Here is a 20,601-nt window from a genome sequence, read left to right as displayed (position 1 = left end):
TACTCCCTGCTGCCACCCTACTCCCTGCTGCCAGCCTACTCCCCGCTGCCCCTCTACTCCCCACTGCCCCTCAACACCCTGCTGCTCCTATACTCCCCGCTTCCCCTCAACCCCCTGCTGCTCCTATACTCCCCACTGCCCCTCATCCCCCTGCTGCTCCTATACCCCCAGCAGCCCTTATCCCTACAGCCCTTCTACCTACTACAACCCCTATACCCACCACAGCCCCTACCCCTTACAGCCCCTCTACTCCCTGCTGGCCCCCTTACCTGGTGCTGCCCACCCTACCTCCTGCTGGCCCCCCTACCTCCTGCTGGCCCCCCTACCCTCTGCTGCCCCTCTACCCACTTACTCCCTGCTGGCCCCCTACTCCCTGCTGCCCCCCATATTCCCAGGTACTCCTTTACCCCCAGCAGCCTTTACCCCTGCAGCCTTTCTACCTACTACAACCCCTATACCCACCACAGCCCCTATCCCTTACAGCCCCTGTACCCTCTGCTGCCCCAGCAGACCCCCTGCCGACCCTCTAGCCCAAGCAGACCCCCCGCTGTCCCCCTACTGCCCCTCTAGCCCCAGCAAACCCCCTACCCCCTGCGACCCCCTACTCCCTGCTGGCCCCCCTACCTCCTGCTGGCCCCTTTGCCCCCTACTCCCTGCTGGCGCCCCCCTACCTCCTGCTGGCTCCCCTACCCCCTTCTGCCCCTCTACCCACTTACTCCCTGCTGGCCTCCTACTCCCTGCTGCCCCCCTACACCCTGCTACTCCTCTACCCCCAGCAGCCCTTACCCCTGCGGCCCTTCTACCTACTACAACCCCTATACCCACCACAGCCCCTCTACCCTCTGCTGCACCAGCAGACCCCCTGCCGACCCTCTAGCCCCAGCAGACCCCCTGCTGTCCCCCTACCCCATGCTGCCCCTCTAGCCCCAGCAAACCCCCTGTAGCTTCTATTACCCCTTGTCTCCACTGTAGCTTCTATTACCCCTTGTTCCCACTATAGCTTTTATTACTCCCTACCCCCTCTATAGTCACTATTTCCCATTACCCCCACTATAGCCCCTATTATTCGCTGCCCCCACTATAGCCTCTATACCCAATACAGCCTCTGCCCCCACTACAGCCCCTATAACCACTGCAGTTTCTATGCCCCAGCACCCACTTCAGCCTTTATTCCCCTGCCCCCACGGCAGCCCCATGTCCCCTGCACCCACTACAACACCCCACAGTTTTTATCTACTTAAAGGGAAACTATAGTGCCAGGAAACATTTCTTATTTTTCCCTAGCACTATAGCTTCCTAAAGTGCCCCCCTCCTTTACAGGGTTGAGGGACCTGGGACACTGTACCTACACCACTTCAATGAGTGGAAGTGGTCTGGGTTCCTATAGTGTCCCTTCATAGATACTCTGTATTTCGTGTTAGGATATGAGGATTCAAAGGCCTTCATACATTCATTTACAGTAAATATACACAGAAACATACATTCACCTCACATGCACATACAATCAAATATATTTTGAATCCTAGTATCCCAACATGACTTACAGTAAGTATACACAGAAGCATACATTCACTTTACATGCGCATACAATCAAATATATTTTGAATCCTAATATCCTAACACCTCACACAAAGACATACATATATTCACTTACAGTGAATATACACAGAAACATACATTCACTTTACATGCAAATACAAGGTACATCTACAACAGACTCTCTCAGTCTGCCCCTGGCTACCAGTGGACCCAGCACTACTAATGACCTGTCCTCAGGTAGTTAATTCGTCATGCAGGGAGCAGTTCCACCTCCCCTACCATGTGACCTTTTCCCCCAGCCTGTGCATAATCTGTAGTGCTATAAAATTTGGCTAGGGGAGTCATTTGGCACAATGCAAGTCTCAACAATTCTTTTCAAAGTTCCACAGTGCTGTTCTATCTAGGCCATTAACAATCCCGGCAATGTTTGCTATTTTAGTGTGAGTGCACAATGTGTCTGCTATATCACCTGGTTCTGGTTGCCACGGAGATGACATAAAAGGCACACTTTGTACAGTGTTATACCAGTGTCGCTGCTAGGGTTTCGCTAACTTGCTGATTATATCAGAAGAAGCAGACATTATTAAAAGTAGTAAAAGATTGAGATACGTTTGTTCATAGCAGTAGCTTATGGCAGATAATTATTGGCAACACTGGAAATGAACTCTTAGTGAAAGAAGGTATGTTTTAAACATAGGAACTGTCACTGATCTCAAAACATGTACTTCTAACATGATAAACATGCAAAATATTTCCTCTGTGTGTAAATGGTATGTGAGCTATGCTGCAGTAAATGGGTTTAATGCACTCTGGTACCTTGTTAGTGTTATTGGATATATACAGATTATCGAGTTTTGTTTTAGTTTGAAACTATTAATGTAATTGTGTTATAATATTTTCTCATAAAGTGCACCATGATTTATGTAAGGAATACACATTCTGCTAGGTTATGTTATGCTTATTATATTTTAACATACCATACGTATCTTTGCGCACTATAAATATATTTTTTAATAAATTGAATCTAGATATGTTATTACAAAGCATAAAATTTTGACAGTTAAACTTGGCAGAGGAGAATATTTTCCATGTGCATAGGACATGCAATAAAATCATTTTAATGTCACTGTAGTCTGTTAGATAAAGTCATAAAAAATCCATAGCATACTGGAAGAAATAGCACCAGCATATCAACATGAGTACATTTGGCTTAGCGCTTCTTATACTCAATGTGAACATAAATGCTATAAAGGAAAAACATGAATGTGCATTCCCTAATAAAAAAGTCTTACAAGTCTCTGTACCAAACAAAATAATACAAAATAATATGTGTGTGTATGTGTGTAAAGCTGTGTTCCTTGTATTCTTCTTTTTATATGTGACTTTTGGTGAACATATCTATGTTATTTATTATTATTTTTCAGCTCTGATTTTGAGGAATTTAGTAGATATTTCCCTATTTGTATAATATTTTTATACCAAATGTGCATATGTTTCATTCTTTTAGATAGGACTCCCTATTTTTAGGTATACATTTTAGAGAAACTAGCCTTGCCATTTTCCTCATATTGAGCATTGTATTGAGGATATATGGTTTTATTTAGTCTAATAGTTTTTTTCATTTTTCATATATACTGTTTTTGGTAATCCTCTCTACATAAATGTTTTAGATTGTAGTTTATGCTATTATTTCTAGTACTTCCATTGTACTAGTAGACGAGTACCTTCCTTCATGTGAAGGTTTTCTCCACTCCATTCATCCTCATCAGCAATTTCGTGAAAAATCCCAACTTATGGGGGGCGTAGCCTAACTGCCGACCCAGCCGGTTGCACTGTGGCCGAGCTCCGGGGGAAAAAAGCCTGAAACATCGATTAATGAAGATTAAAATTGAGTAATCAAAGCCTGCAACACTTACAGCGACTGTGTGAGTCCTCGAGCACATTAACCCACCGCAGTTTGGGCGGCACCTGACGGTTCTGGACCACGGAAGGATGGAGGCCTACTACACGAGGGGGGAGGGAGACGGCCGATCCCTCTAGCCCCGGGCTCCAATACCCTCGCAGGATCCATCAGAGCACGTCCAACCCCCCCTCCCCTGCCGGTGAGGGAAATCCCGGCACCTGTTAGCCGTGCTGCAAGGTCTGGAGGCATGTCTGCCCAGCTCCACAACGACACAGATACCGCCTGCAAAATGGTGGCACAGAGAACCCCTGACAAGGAAGAACAGCCACCCGACCTCCAGCGCAAACTAGAAGAGCTATTCGCAAATTTCTGGCGCAAGCTAGAGGGTAGAGCTCACCCACCTGCCCCACAATCGACTGGCAGCCATATGCATCACAGGCTGACCCAACATGGGAGAAAGCCCCTGCAGGCCCGGACTGCAACCCAAGCCTCAAAATGGCGGCAGACCAAGCGGCGCAATCTACCCCAACGCGGGAAACCAAACACCCACATGGGACCCAACCAGGGATATAAAGCACGACAGAAGGGCATGACCATGCGACCCCACCTGGCAACTCCGGAGCCCAGAGGACTGCAACACCTCGCTCCAATCCAGCTGCGGACACTGTGCAGATCTGCAGACCAGCTAGACCTGGACCAGAAGAAATGTAAGCCTCAAGATGCCACGCAGGACTATACCTTTCCTATGCAGGAAATAGGCTGACTACATCATGAAAACACCAAGCCTAAGGTCCTGGGAGATACACTGTCTCTAATACGTTGGGACCTGAGTATATACCCACAAGCACACGCTGAATAACTGTCCTTGTTCTATTACTGTTGGCTATATTATTTTATTAACATTATATCTACTGAGACAGCTGAAGCAAGTATAGGGTCTGCAGCCCTTGGGGGATGTAGGGAAAACTCACTATTGACAAGCATTACAGCCTGATAATTCGCTAGACCACTGTTATACCTACCTTTAGAGGGGTAAAGGAGGGGAGTATCTGAACACTCCATTAGTATTATCTGTCTAACCCGGTTGGTTTTGATATTTGCCAGCGATAGCTGAACCGGCCCATGAATACATGCATGATGTTAATGCTACCCTATATGTGCTTTAAACTCCTGACTTTCACACACTCAAGCCCATATAGCATGACTTACAGTGACAAGCCCTCAGACTAACCTGCAGAGCATTAGCAATACCTTAATGACAACAACAGCACACACAATGGGAATAGCACACCGTACAATACTTTAAACGGGCCCAAAGCGACATAGTACGACAGCGAGGCACTAGCCTCATTGAATATATCACACTCGACTCACTATCATTCACTTCAGCTTGGTTATAATATGCTACCGTTAATCGACACCTCAAAATAAATAAAAAAACTTGAGGCATTAACAATCTGGAAATGTAATTAACCAAATGTTTTGCTGTATTAACCCTACGATGTAACTCATACATGCATTTCCCTATCTTCGTTCTGTATCCCTCACGTATGCCTTACTAAAATAAAGAATAAAAAAAAAAAATCCCCACTTATACAAGATTAGTGTTGTCGCGAACCCGGAATTTTCGAACCGCGCGAACCGCCATTGACTTCAATGGGCAGGCGAATTTTAAAAACAACAGGGACTCTTTCTGGCCACAATAGTGATGGAAAAGTTGTTTCAAGGGGACTAACACCTGGACTGTGGCATGCCAGAGGGGGATCCATGGCAAAACTCCCATGGAAAATTGCACAGTTGATGCAGAGTCTGCTTTTAATCCATAAAGGGCAGAAATCACCTAACATTGACACCTGTCCTCAAAGCCCAGCCCTGATGCACACTGACACAGAGCAGAATAGAGACTGTTCCCCCTACATAGGGTCACTTGGCAGATATGGATTGACACCTGTCCTCAAAACCCCTGATACACACTGACACAGAGCAGAATAGGGACTGTTCCCCCTACATAGGGTCACTTGGCAGATATGGATTGACACCTGTCCTCAAAACCCCTGATACACACTGACACAGAGCAGAATAGAGACTGTTCCCTGTCCACAGAGACCATGATACACACTGACACAGAGCAGAATAGAGACTGTTCCCTGTCCACAGAGACCATGATACACACTGACACAGAGCAGAATAGGGACTGTTCCCCCTACATAGGGTCACTTGGCAGATATGGATTGACACCTGTCCTCAAAACCCCTGATACACACTGACACAGAGCAGAATAGGGACTGTTCCCCCTACATAGGGTCACTTGACAGATATGGATTGACACCTGTCCTCAAAACCCCTGATACACACTGACACAGAGCAGAATAGAGACTGTTCCCTGTCCACAGAGACCATGATACACACTGACACAGAGCAGAATAGGGACTGTTCCCCCTACATAGGGTCACTTGGCAGATATGTATTGACACCTGTCCTCAAAACCCCTAATACACACTGACACAGAGCAGAATAGAGACTGTTCCCTGTCCACAGAGACCATGATACACACTGACATAGAGCAGAATAGGGACTGTTCCCCCTACATAGGGTCACTTGGCAGATATGGATTGACACCTGTCCTCAAAACCCCTGATACACACTGACACAGAGCAGAATAGGGACTGTTCCCCCTACATAGGGTCACTTGGCAGATATGGATTGACACCTGTCCTCAAAACCCCTGATACACACTGACACAGAGCAGAATAGAGACTGTTCCCTGTCCACAGAGACCATGATACACACTGACACAGAGCAGAATAGAGACTGTTCACCGTCCACAGAGACCATGATACACACTGACACAGAGCAGAATAGGTACTGTTCCCCCTACATAGGGTCACTTGGCAGATATGGATTGACACCTGTCCTCAAAACCCCTGATACACACTGACACAGAGCAGAATAGAGACTGTTCCCTGTCCACAGAGACCATGATACACACTGACACAGAGCAGAATAGGGACTGTTCCCCCTACATAGGGTCACTTGGCAGATATGGATTGACACCTGTCCTCAAAACCCCTGATACACACTGACACAGAGCAGAATAGAGACTGTTCCCTGTCCACAGAGACCATGATACACACTGACACAGAGCAGAATAGGGACTGTTCCCCCTACATAGGGTCACTTGGCAGATATGGATTGACACCTGTCCTCAAAACCCCTGATACACACTGACACAGAGCAGAATAGGGACTGTTCCCCCTACATAGGGTCACTTGGCAGATATGGATTGACACCTGTCCTCAAAACCCCTGATACACACTGACACAGAGCAGAATAGAGACTGTTCCCTGTCCACAGAGACCATGATACACACTGACACAGAGCAGAATAGGGACTGTTCCCCCTACATAGGGTCACTTGGCAGATATGGATTGACACCTGTCCTCAAAACCCCTGATACACACTGACACAGAGCAGAATAGAGACTGTTCCCTGTCCACAGAGACCATGATACACACCGACACAGAGCAGAATAGGGACTGTTCCCCCTACATAGGGTCACTTGGCAGATATGGATTGACACCTGTCCTCAAAACCCCTGATACACACTGACACAGAGCAGAATAGGGACTGTTCCCCCTACATAGGGTCACTTGGCAGATATGGATTGACACCTGTCCTCAAAACCCCTGATACACACTGACACAGAGCAGAATAGAGACTGTTCCCTGTCCACAGAGACCATGATACACACCGACACAGAGCAGAATAGAGACTGTTCCCCCTACACAGGGTCACTTGGCAGATATGGATTGACACCTGTCCTCAAAACCCCTGATACACACTGACACAGAGCAGAATAGAGACTGTTCCCTGTCCACAGAGACCATGATACACACTGACACAGAGTGTCCGCGTGAAATAGGGCCATGAGTAATGACGTCACGGGTAGCCTGCCCATAGTATCGCATAGGGTGGAAGAGCTGATAGGACATCTGAAACGTATTGGGATGGAGATGCTTAATTGTTCTCCAAAATGCTTGACACCACCCCATAGTGAATCTCTGCAAACTTTAATACCATCAGAGGAGGAAGAATGTGGCAGCCCACTGGGATTATTCGAAAAATTTCAAATTGATGATTTTCCAGACCCTGGGGTTGACATTAGTCCAGATTTACATCTTGTGACCCATGAGGATGTTCCAGGCACTACTTGTGAAATAAAGACAGATAATAAAGTGAATGATCCTTCTCCTTGGGACTTGCACCCTGTCGTTGAAGGTGGAGTAGGCAATGGCAAGAGCATGCTGTGGGTAGTCAGTGCAAACACTCTCTTCCCGGTGAATAATGAGGAGACTAACTATGATGACGTTATTTGCGTTGAAAGTAATGATGCCAGAGATCTTTTGAAACCATATGGAAGGAACAAATTGGTTAAAAGAAAGGCAAGAGACCACCTGCATATAGACAAGAATACGCATAAGAGAAAGAAGAGAACAGGTGAAAAAGAGAAGCTGCAGACTGCCTATCTGCAAATAGTTGAGTTATGTCCTGAAGATGTCCGTGTTACCACAGTGCAGACTCTGTTTGATACACTACTGAGGAGAGTCAGAGAAACCCCAGATCTTCACGTATTGGATGAGTCGGTGCGTGGAGTTGCAGAGAACGTAGAACAAGAAATATTTAAACTTTTCCTGTGTACTGACAGCAGATATAAGAATAAATACCGGATCCTCCTTTTCAATTTGAGGGACCCTAAAAATCAGATCCTGTTCCGTCGTGTGGTCCTTGGTGAAATCACCCCACAGTGTTTGGTTCTAATGAGTGCAACGTAAATTGGCAATGTGCACTGGAACAGTTCTGCAGAGCACACGCTGAAGGAAGGACTGACAGAGCCGCTTGAAGACAAGTAACTGCTATTCAATCTATAACAGTGAAAAACAAATTTTGGTTTTAAAAGCACGCTATAGAGACACCAGATATGATTGGCAATGTGCACTGGAACAGTTCTGCAGAGCACACACTGTAGGCCTGAGACACCCGCTTGAAGACAAGTAACTGCTATTCAATCTATAACAGTGAAAAACAAATTTTGGTTTTAAAAGCACGCTATAGAGACACCAGATATGATTGGCAATGTGCACTGGAACAGTTCTGCAGAGCACACACTGTAGGCCTGAGACACCCGCTTGAAGACAAGTACCGTATATACTCGAGTATAAGCCGACCCGAATATAAGCCGAGGCCCCTAATTTTACCCCAAAAAACTGGGAAAACTTATTGACTCGAGTATAAGACTAGGGTGGGAAATGCAGCAGCTATTGGTAAATTTCTAAATAAAATTAGATCCTAAAAAAAATATATTAATTGAATATTTATTTACAGTGTGTGTATAATGAATGCAGTGTGTGTGTATGAATGCAGTGTGTGCGTATGAGTGCAGTGTGTGTATGAATGCAGCGTGTGTATGAGTGCAGCGTGTGTATGAGTGCAGTGTGTGTATGTGTGCAGCGTGTATGTGAGTGCAGTGTGTGTATGAATGCAGTGTGTGTGTGTGTATGAATGCAGTGTATGTATGAGTGCAGTGTGTTTATTATGAGTGTAGTGTGAGTGTATGAGTGCAGTGTGAGTGTATGAATGCAGTGTGTGTATGAATGCAGTGTGTGTGTATAAATGCAGTGTGAGTGTATGAGTGCAGTGTGTGTGTGTATGAGTGCAGTGTGTGTGTGTGTGTATGAGTGCAGTGTGTGTGTGTGTATGAGTGCAGTGTGTGTATGAGTGCAGTGTGTGTATGAGTGCAGTGTGTGTATGTGTGCATGAGTGCAGTGTGTGTATGTGTGCAGTGTGTGTATGTGTGCAGTGTGTGTATGTGTGCAGTGTGTGTATGTGTGCAGTGTGTGTATGTGTGCAGTGTGTATGTGTGCAGTGTGTATGTGTGCAGTGTGTGTATGTGTGCAGTGTGTGTATGTGTGTGGCAGAGCCTTGGTGGGGGGTGGGCAATTGTATTGTTATTTTTTTTTAATTATTTAAGTATTTTTTTATTATTATTTTTTATTTAATGTAATTATTATTTTATTTATTTTATTTGATTATTTATTTTTTTTGTCCCCCTCCCTGCTTGATATATGGCAGGGAGGGGGGCTCTCCTTCCCTGGTGGTCCAGTGGCATTGGCAGTTCAGTGGGGGGGGGGGGGGGACTGTGGCGGCTGCAGAGAGCATTTACTTACCTCTCCTGCAGCTCCTGTCAGCTCTCTCCTCCTCCGCGCCGTCCGGTCAGCTCTTCTGCCAGCTCACACTGTAAGTCTCGCGAGAGCCGAGATTTACACTGGGAGCTGACCGAGGTGCTGAACGGACCGGCACGGAGGAGGAGAGAGCTGACAGGAGCTGCAGGAGAGGTAAGTAAATGCTCTCTGCAGCCCCCACAGCCCCAGTCTGTATTATGGCAATGTAAATTGCCATAATACAGACAATTGACTCGAGTATAAGCCGAGTTGGGGTTTTTCAGCACAAAAAATGTGCTGAAAAACTCGGCTTATACTCGAGTATATACGGTAACTGCTATTCAATCTATAACAGTGAAAAACAAATTTTGGTTTTAAAAGCACGCTATAGAGACACCAAATATGATTGGCAACTGTCAAAGCACGCTGGAACAGGTCTACAGAGCACACGCTGAAGTAGGCCTGACACCCAGACGCTTGCAGACAACTAACTGATCTTCTATTACAGTGAAAAAAAATGATTTCTTTAAAATGTAAAGCTTAACCAATTGTTAAAACAGATATGAGTGGTGGCACTGGCAAGTAGGCACAGTATCCAATGTGAACCTCACACAGAAGCTGGCAGGCAGGCAACTGCTCTTCTATTACAGTGGAAACAAAATTTTGGTTGTAAAAGCACGCTATAGAGACACCAGATATGAGTGGCAACTGTCAAAGTACGCTGGCAGGGTTGTGCAGGGCACACGCTAAAGGAAGGCCTGACAGAGCCGCTTGAAGGACACTGACTGTCTGCTATTAGCTTACACTGGAAACCTTTTTTCTTTGTAAAAGCATGCTAAAGAGACACCAGATATGATTGGCAACTGTCAAAGCACGCTGGCACAGGTCTGCAGAGCACACGCTGAAGTAGGCCTGACACTCAGACGCTTGCAGACAACTAACTGCTCTTCTATTACAGTGAAAAAAAAATATTTATTTTAAATGTAAAGCTTAACCAATTGTTAAAACAGATATGAGTGGTGGCACTGGGCAAGTAGGCACAGTATCCAATGTGAACCTCACACAGAAGCTGGCAGGCAGTCAACTGCTCTTCTATTACAGTGGAAACAAAATTTTGGTTGTAAAAGCACGCTATAGAGACACAAGATATGAGTGGCAACTGTCAAAGCACGCTGGCACAGGTCTGCAGAGCACACGCTGAAGTAGGCCTGACACCCAGACGCTTGCAGACAACTAACTGCTCTTCTATTACAGTGAAAAAAAAATATTTATTTTAAATGTAAAGCTTAACCAATTGTTAAAACAGATATGAGTGGTGGCACTGGGCAAGTAGGCACAGTATCCAATGTGAACCTCACACAGAAGCTGGCAATCAGGCAACTGCTCTTCTATTACAGTGGAAACAAAATTTTGGTTGTAAAAGCACGCTATAGAGACACCAGATATGAGTGGCAACTGTCAAAGTACGCTGGCAGGGTTGTGCAGGGCACACGCTGAAGTAGGCCTGACAGAGCCGCTTGAAGGACACTGACTGTCTGCTATTAGCTTACACTGGAAACCTTTTTTCTTTGTAAAAGCACGCTAAAGAGACACCAGATATGATTGGCAACTGTCAAAGCACGCTGGCACAGGTCTGCAGAGCACACGCTGAAGTAGGCCTGACACCCAGATGCTTGCAGACAACTAACTGATCTTCTATTACAGTGAAAAAAAAATGATTTCTTTAAAATCTAAAGCTTAAGCTATTGTTAAAACAGATATGAGTGGTGGCAGTGACTGTGCAAATGGGCAAGGCATCCAACCTGACACAGAAGCTGGCAGGCAGGCAACTGCTCTTCTATTACAGTGAAAAAAAAATATTTATTTTAAATCTAAAGCTTAACCAATTGTTAAAACAGATATGAGTGGTGGCACTGGGCTAGTGGGCACAGTATCCAATGTGAACCTCACACAGAAGCTGGCAGGCAGGCAACTGCTCTTCTATTACAGTGAAAAAAAATGTTTATTTAAAATCTAAAGCTTAACCAATTGTTAAAACAGATATGAGTGGTGGCACTGACTGTGCAAATGGGCAAGGCATCCAACCTGACACAGAAGCTGGCAGGCAGGCAACTGCTCTTCTATTACAGTGAAAAAAAAATATTTATTTTAAATCTAAAGCTTAACCAATTGTTAAAACAGATATGAGTGGTGGCACTGGGCAAGTGGGCACAGTATCCAATGTGAACCTCACACAGAAGCTGGCAGGCAGGCAACTGCTCTTCTATTACAGTGAAAAAAAAATATTTATTTTAAATGTAAAGCTTAACCTATTGTTAAAACAGATATGAGTGGTGGCACTGGGCAAGTAGGCACAGTATCCAATGTGAACCTCACACAGAAGCTGGCAGGCAGGCACCTGCAATTACATTACGCAGTAAAAAAAAAAAAAAAAAAGCAGCCTGATGTTATAGCCCTAAAAAGGGCTTTTTGGGGTGCTGTCCTTACAGCAGAGATCAGATGAGTCCTTCAGGATTGTAGTGGACACTGAATACCCTAGCCTAGCTATCAATTTCCCTATCTAATCAGCAGCAGCTAAACTTTCCCTCCTCTCACTAAGCATGCATCTTCCGAATGAATCAAAAATGGATGCTGGGAGGGAGGTTGGAGGGTGTGGAAGGGAGGGAGTGCTGCTGATTGGCTGGAATGTGTCTGCTGACCGAGAGGCACAGGGTCAAAGTTTGCCCAATGATGACGAATAGGGGGCGGATCGAACTGCGCATGTGTCCGCCCGCCGCGGCGAACGCGAACACGCTAATTTTGCTGGGAACTGTTCGCCGGCGGACAGTTCGGTACATCACTATACAAGATGTGTGTCACTCTCTGCAATTTAGTGCTGGTCGTAAATGTGTACCTTTTTCCTACAGTTGAAGGTGACAGATTGGTGAATAATTGTATGTCAGGGTAATGTTGATGTAATATATCTAAGCTTCTGTTTTTTTTTTGCATTCTTTTATACGATAAAAGTGCACTCTAGTAATACGGCTCTGGGGAAGATGCAAGGTGATTGGGGTTTGCCAATCTATGTGTGCAGTCTAGTACCAGCTCCTGATCTGAAGCCTCTGGTAAAATTGTTTTAAACATGCTCTGTACATATTCTGCCAGTTCTTGTGGCTTAACTTCTTCCCATAATTCTCTAATGTGGATGTTATTCCCCCTGGCCAGTTCCTTATAGTCTTCCAGTTGATTTATAATAGCTTTGAGTTTGGTTTCCATAGTTTTATAAGCATCAGTAAATTGTTGTGGGCATCAATTCATTCTTTAGTTTTTTAAGTGTGTGGTACACTCCCCTAGTGCTTGTATAGCTGCTGTGATGTCTGCTGATAGGGAGTTTAATTTTGCATTTATAGAGGAATTAAATGATACAGCATGTTTTTTACTGACCCATCCATCACTGGAGTGGTTGGGTTGCTAAAGATAGAGGTGTCAACTCTGTGTTCTGACACAGATGCTGGGGAAGTCAGAGATGCGGCCCTCGAGGTGCCATCTCATGTGGGAGAGTGCAATGCCGCAACTTGTAATATGGCGTGGGAGTGTTCTTATTTCTTTGTGGATGGGTGGCTCATGGTGAGCGGCTGTGGTGCCGAGGATCACTGTAATTGTGGTGTATAGCTGTAATTTAAGTATTGTACTCAGTATTTTGTAAAATACACAGGCACACATACATATATATGTATATATATATATATATATATATATATATATATATATAGATAGATAGATAGATACATATATATATAGATATATATATATATATATATATATATATATATATATATATATATATATATAGATAGATAGATAGATAGATAGATAGATAGATAGATAGATAGATAGATAGATAGATAGAGAGAGAGATAGAGAGATAGATAGATAGATAGATGGGAGATAGATAGATAGATAGATAGATAGATAGATAGATAGATAGAGAGATAGATAGATGGGTAGATAGATAGATGGGTAGATAGATAGACATATAGATAGATATATAGATAGATAGATAGATAGATAGATAGATAGATAGATAGATAGATAGATAGATAGATAGATAGATAGATAGATAGATAGATGGGTAGATAGATAGACATATAGATAGATAGATAGATAGATAGATAGATAGATAGATAGATAGATAGATAGATAGATAGATATGTATGTGTGCCTGTGTATTTTACAAAATACTGAGTACAATACTTATATTACAGCTATGCAGTTATTTTAGTACAGACCAAATGATACCCGCCAACTGAAAGTCTTAGAAAATTATACCTAAACCAAAAATAGGTCATTTCATAACATGAGTCATGCATTTTCATGCGACTGCTATGCAGAGGCATTTTAGCACATTTTGTATTTTTTCTCCTCACAATTTGCGTGATGATCAGGTTAGTCCTACTAAAATCCAGTAAGTGTGTCTATTGAATAATCAATAGTAATAGCAGGACTCTGTGGAGATAGTTATTAAGGCAATATGAGTTCACAAAATAGCAATATTGTGTAACAAATGTCTCAGCTTTTTGTATCTTTTCTTCCCATATGTGGGCAAGAAAAATGAAACAATAGCTGAATAAAATTAATCTAGTAAAGGTTTAACCACATATGTTTAACCAGTACACTGAAAAAATAAATGAATTTTGGGAAAGATATGTATTATCCCACTGTAGTAGAAAAACTGTGTCAATTATATGTGCAGCCGACAGATTGCTTCAAGTAAAAAAAAAAAATTTATTAGCAATAAATCACTGTCAATAACTAACACATAAAATATAAAAGACAAAAATACTAAAATCCAATCTTTTCACAATTACATTATTGTAATGTTTAATAAATGATAATGTAATCTTATATAAATTCCTATAAATATCTTCTTAAAGCGTTTCTTAAAGAGGAAATCACCTTTTCATTTCCTGGGACTTTTGTCACAATATAATCACTAAAAATCCTGCATTGATGAAAATTACATGCACCGGGAACCATGGCACAGCAGGCAATTAGCACAGATTTGCATCAAAACTCTTCTGATTACATCTAAAATCAGAAGAGTGTGTGTGTGTGTATGTATATATATAAAAGGTGAGAATCAGGAGCACTCGCTTGGATTTTTCAACAGTGAATAAAGTGTTTAATCACAACTTCCCTGAAGGGTCGAAACGTTGATGCTGAAGTTGTGATTAAACACTTTATTCACTGTTGAAAAATCCAAGCGAGTGCTCCTGATTCTCACCTTTTATCTATTGGCCTGGAGGCACCCTGGTAATATACATTGTATATACTTTCTTTTGGGGTTGAGTGCCAGAGTCTGGTCTAATATATATATATATATATAATATATATGCTAAAATCATTATGTAACAGAAGCTCTTCTAGTCCCTTTTTTATTGTATGGATGACCATATTTGCTTATTTAATTAAACGTAATCTTATAATTTATATTGAAATAAATATAACAATACGGTGTCATCATGTGCAAATGCTATTGGTTTGGTTTTCCCATGACCGGTAATGTATTAGTCATGATTAAAATGTTTCAATTCATATTCATCCACTGTGACATCACATTAGCAAATATGTAATATGATATACCATTAACAGCTGTGTAGCAGACTATAATTGTCATTCTTAAAATAGAGCCATTAAAACACTAGTTTAGAAATTAACTGTTGCCTCAATTACAAAATAGATTTGAAAAAACAGAGCACAAATGTTAAAGAAACTACTGAAAACTGAAAATTAAAATCAGAATCCCAGCCGAACAAAGTAAGATGTAGTAGGCTCATATGTAACACAACTGTCATCAAATTGTATTGTTTTCTTTTTTTTTTTGTTTATCACATTTAATGAAACATTGTTTATGTATTTTTGATTAATTTTATTAAGTCCGTTTTATTTTTACTTTTGTTAAATTTCCCTTATTCGTCAGACTGAGTTGCCATGCTGAGCCAGACTCTACTATTATTTGACCAAATGGTACTCAGCCTAAATTGTCTGCTGCTGCAGGCAGTTTCACACAGAGCAATCACAGCAAAGGCAAGTTAGGATGAGCAGTTGTTGGTCAAATAACAGTAGTCTTTGATGCAAGATAAAAAAATTTAAATCTTCTATAGAAAAATCAATATACATCAATAAAACAAAGTTTAATAGATGTAATAAACTTTGAAAAATGAGAAGGGATTCCGTACTTGTCACGCTTTCGTAGCAACCCTGAGCAAAGTACCCAATGCCTTAATTGCTGCTAAATATGGTGGTCACTACTCTCTTCTAATTCTCCTTGACCTTTCTGCTGCTTATGACCAGTTGATCATTAACTTCTAGTTCCCATCCTCTGGAAACTTGGTTCTCCTAGAGCCTGTACCAGCATTATCTCTGTCAGTGGTCTTCCTCAATCCTCTACTGTTCTCAATATACCAAAACAACAGAGAAACTTTAGATTTAGCAGGTGTTTAACCCTTTAAACCCTCAGTTTTCACGAGTGTAGCGCTAGGTATAAGTCTGAAGAATGAGTGAATATGTGTATACAGTGCTTTAAAGGGCACTTACACTAGTGAAAACTGAGGGTTTAAAGGGTTAAACACCTGCTAAATATAAAGTTTCTCTGTTGTTTTTGGTGATCTTTTATGTGTGGTGGGTTAATAGGAGTACCCACGGAGTGTATATAGCAGCTGAATTTCATTTTAATAACTTTATACAACAACTATATAGCGCCACCATTTCCACATCTTTTGTGTGCATATCCATGTTCTCAAAATATACTGCCTCCCTTGGTAAACTAGTCAGCTCCACAGGCCTCCAATATCGCTTATACACAAATAACACACAAATCTATCTGTCTTCTGGTTTCTCTCTGTCCATGTTGAATCGTGTTTAAGACTGCCTCTCTGCTTTTTATAACTGGGTATCTGCTCACTTCCTTAAATCTCTCCAAAACGGTACATTTCATCTTTACTCTATTAAACATTGCTACTCATATGCTGCCTCTCTCTTTGATTCCAACTTCTCCTTCTCCCCTTATGTCCAGTCAATCGCCAAATCCTGCTGCTTTCATCTGAAAAAACTCCCTTCTCTGTTTCATTAGACTCACGCCCAGTCTCCATTCCTTAAAAGAAATAAATAAAAACTCACTTATTTGAGAAGGCATATCAATTAAACAGGTTGCCCTCCTCAAACCTTAGTAACCAACCTTGCTTTCTCTCCTGCTATTGTGTTATCCAAAAAAAGTTTGTAAACTATTCTAGCAACCTACTTTTCCCATACATGAAATAAATGTTTACTAGTGATGTCGCGAACATAAAATTTTCGGTTCGCGAACGGCGGACGCGAACGTCCGCAAATGTTCGCGAACCGGCGAACCGTGCGAACCGCCATAGCCTTCAATAGGCAGGCGAATTTTAAAACCCACATTAGTGGTTGAAGGGGGGGGAGGAGACCTACTCTCCTTCCCCCCCCCCCGGGCCCCCACCCCTGGGTTCGGGTGGGGGCCATAATGATAATGAGGGGGGGGGACCTACTGTCCTCCGCCCCCCGGCCCCCACCCCTGTGCGGCGGGTGGGGGCCATAAAGATAATGAGGGGGGACCTACTGTCCTCCCCCTCTCCGGCCCCCACCCCTGTGCGGCGGGTGGGGGCCCTAAAATTAACAATAGGGGGGGACCTATTGTCCCCCCCCGGCCCCCACCCCTGAGCGGTGGGTGGGGGCCCTAAAATTAACAATAAGGGGGGGACCTATTGTCCCCCCCGGCCCCCACCCCTGAGCGGTGGGTGGGGCCCTAAAATTAACAATAAGGGGGGGACCTATTGTCCCCCCCGGCCCCCACCCCTGAGCGGTGGGTGGGGGCCCTAAAATTAACAATAGGGGGGGACCTATTGTCCCCCCCGGCCCCCACCCCTGAGCGGTGGGTGGGGGCCCTAAAAATAACAATAAGGGGGGGGACCTATTGTCCCCCCCGGCCCCCACCCCTGAGCGGTGGGTGGGGGCCCTAAAAATAACAATAAGGGGGGGACCTATTGTCCCCCCCCGGCCCCCACCCCTGAGCGGTGGGTGGGGGCCCTAAAATGAACCTATTGTGGGGGCCCTAAATACAAAGGGAGGGGGGGTGCCCTTGTTAACCCTCCCCCCCAAAAAAAATGATCTACCTACCTACCCCCCTCACCCTAAAAATAATGAGGGGGGGACCTTTAACTAAAACCCTGTAAAAAAAAAATAGATAAAAACAACTTACCATTTGATGTTTTCTTTCTTCTACAATCTTCTTTTTTCAGCCCCAAAAAAGGCCAAAAAAAAACCCCATAATAACCGACGCAATTAAAAAAAAACAAAAAAAAAAAACGACCGCACAAAAAAATAATCCATCTTCACCCATGGAGGGCTCTGCGCAGACTGAGCTCTGCAGGGCGGGGGAAGGCTTATAAAGCCTTGCCACGCCCTGCAATTAGGCTAAGAACACTCTGATTGGCTGGTTTAAGCCAATCAGAGTGCTCTTTGTCATTTTACACAGTGTGGGAAAATTCCAAAGAACTTTCCCACGCGTGTAAAATGACACAGAGCACTGTTATTGGATGGCTTGAAATCCATCCAATCACAGTGCTCTGTGTCATTTTACACAGCGTGGGAAAATTGATCTTTCCCACGCTGTGTAAAATGACACAGAGCACTGTGATTGGATGGCTTGAAATCCATCCAATCACAGTGCTCTGTGTCATTTTACACAGCGTGGGAAAATTGATCTTTCCCACGCTGTGTAAAATGACACAGAGCACTGTGATTGGATGGATTTCAAGCCATCCAATCACAGTGCTCTGTGTCATTTTACACGCGTGGGAAAGTTCTTTGGAGTTTTCCCACGCTGTGTAAAATGACAAAGAGCACTCTGATTGGCTTAAACCAGCCAATCAGAGTGTTCTTAGCCTAATTGCAGGGCGTGGCAAGGTTTTATAAGCCTTCCCCCGCCCTGCAGAGCTCAGTCTGCGCGGAGCCCTCCATGGGTGAAGATGGATAATTTTTTTGTGCGGTCGTTTTTTTTTTGTTTTTTTTTTAATTGCGTCGGTTATTATGGTTTTTTTTGGGGGCCTTTTTTGGGGCTGAAAAAAGAAGATTGTAGAAGAAAGAAAACATCAAATGGTAAGTTGTTTTTATCTATTTTTTTTTACAGGGTTTTAGTTAAAGGTCCCCCCCTCATTATTTTTAGGGTGAGGGGGGTAGGTAGGTAGATCATTTTTTTGGGGGGGGAGGAAGGATTAACAAGGGCACCCCCCCCCTTTGTATTTAGGGCCCCCACCCACCGCTCAGGGGTGGGGGCTAGGGGGTGGACAATAGGTCCCCCCTTATTGTTAATTTTAGGGCCCCCACCCACCGCTCAGGGGTGGGGGCTGGGGGGGGACAATAGGTCCCCCCCTTATTGTTAATTTTAGGGCCCCCACCCACCGCTCAGGGGTGGGGGCCGGGGCGGGGGACAATAGGTCCGCCCTTATTGTTAATTTTAGGGGCCCCACCCACCGCTCAGGGGTGGGGGCTGGGGGGGACAATAGGTCCCCCCCCTTATTGTTAATTTTAGGGCCCCCACCCACCGCTCAGGGGTGGGGGCCGGGGCGGGGGACAATAGGTCCCCCCTTATTGTTAATTTTAGGGGCCCCACCCACCGCTCAGGGATGGGGGCTGGGGGGGACAATAGGTCCCCCCCCCTTATTGTTAATTTTAGGGCCCCCACCCACCGCTCAGGGGTGGGAGCCGGGGGGGGACAATAGGTCCCCCCCTTATTGTTAATTTTAGGGCCCCCACCTACCGCTCAGGAGTGGGGGCCGGGGGGGGGACAATAGGTCCCCCCCCTTATTATTAATTTTAGGGCCCCCACCCGCCGCTCAGGGGTGGGAGCCGGGGGGGACAATAGGTCCCCCCTAATTGTTATTTTTAGGGCCCCCACCCGCCGCTCAGGGGTGGGAGCCAGGGGGGGACAATAGGTCCCCCTCTTATTGTGATTTTTAGGACCCCTCCCCTTTTTTTTTTAACTGTTTAATAGACATGCCCCTACTCGCGGTATTGCGAGTAGGGGCACAATTTACTAATACTAAGTAATTTTTACTTAGTATTAGTAAATTAATAGGGGGCAGACCGAACATCGCATATGTTACACGCTAAGTTCGCCGGGAACTATTCGCCAGCGAACAGTTCGGTACATCACTAATGTTTACCCATTGTGTCACTTTTTCCACACACCCCTTAGAATGTAAGCTCATTTGAGTAAAGCTCTCAGCACCTTTTGTTTTTGTTCATCCAATTTGTCTTATTGCAAATACTTGAATGTTAGTCCACCTATTGTATTGTGCTGTTAAAAATAATAATTTGATGACCGTTGTCCTTAAATTTGTGTATCCCTGATTCATTATTTAACATTAAAATGAAGGCAATATAAATATTGTGAATTTATATGCCACGTTACTGGACGCTCATGCGCAATGCCTGTAGACTCATGCATCCTTTTGAGGAGGTTACAAACCTAGTCAGTCGCACCGAAGGCACCATCAGTGACATCATACCATTTGTTTTCTTCCTGGAGCGTGCCCTGCATCAGGCCGTAGATGAGCGTGAAGAGGAAGAGGAAGAGTTGTGGTCACCATCACCACCAGAAACAGCCTTATCAGCATCGCTTGCTTGACCTGCGGCAACGCTGGAAGAGGATTGTGAGGAAGAGGAGGAATGTGGCTTTGAGGAGGAGGAGGAAGACCAACCACAACAGGCATCCCAGGGTGCTCGTTGTCACCTATCTGGTACCTGTGGTATTGTACATGGCTGGGGGGAAGAACATACCTTCAGAGAGATCACTGAGGACAAGGAACAGGACATGAGTAGCTCGGCATCCAACCTTGTGCAAATGGGGTCTTTCATGCTGTCGTGCCTGTTGAGGGACCCTCG

Source organism: Pelobates fuscus, chromosome 4 (genome assembly GCF_036172605.1).
Source record: "Pelobates fuscus isolate aPelFus1 chromosome 4, aPelFus1.pri, whole genome shotgun sequence".
NCBI lineage: Eukaryota > Metazoa > Chordata > Amphibia > Anura > Pelobatidae > Pelobates > Pelobates fuscus.
Note: the sequence above shows the minus strand (reverse complement) of the source record.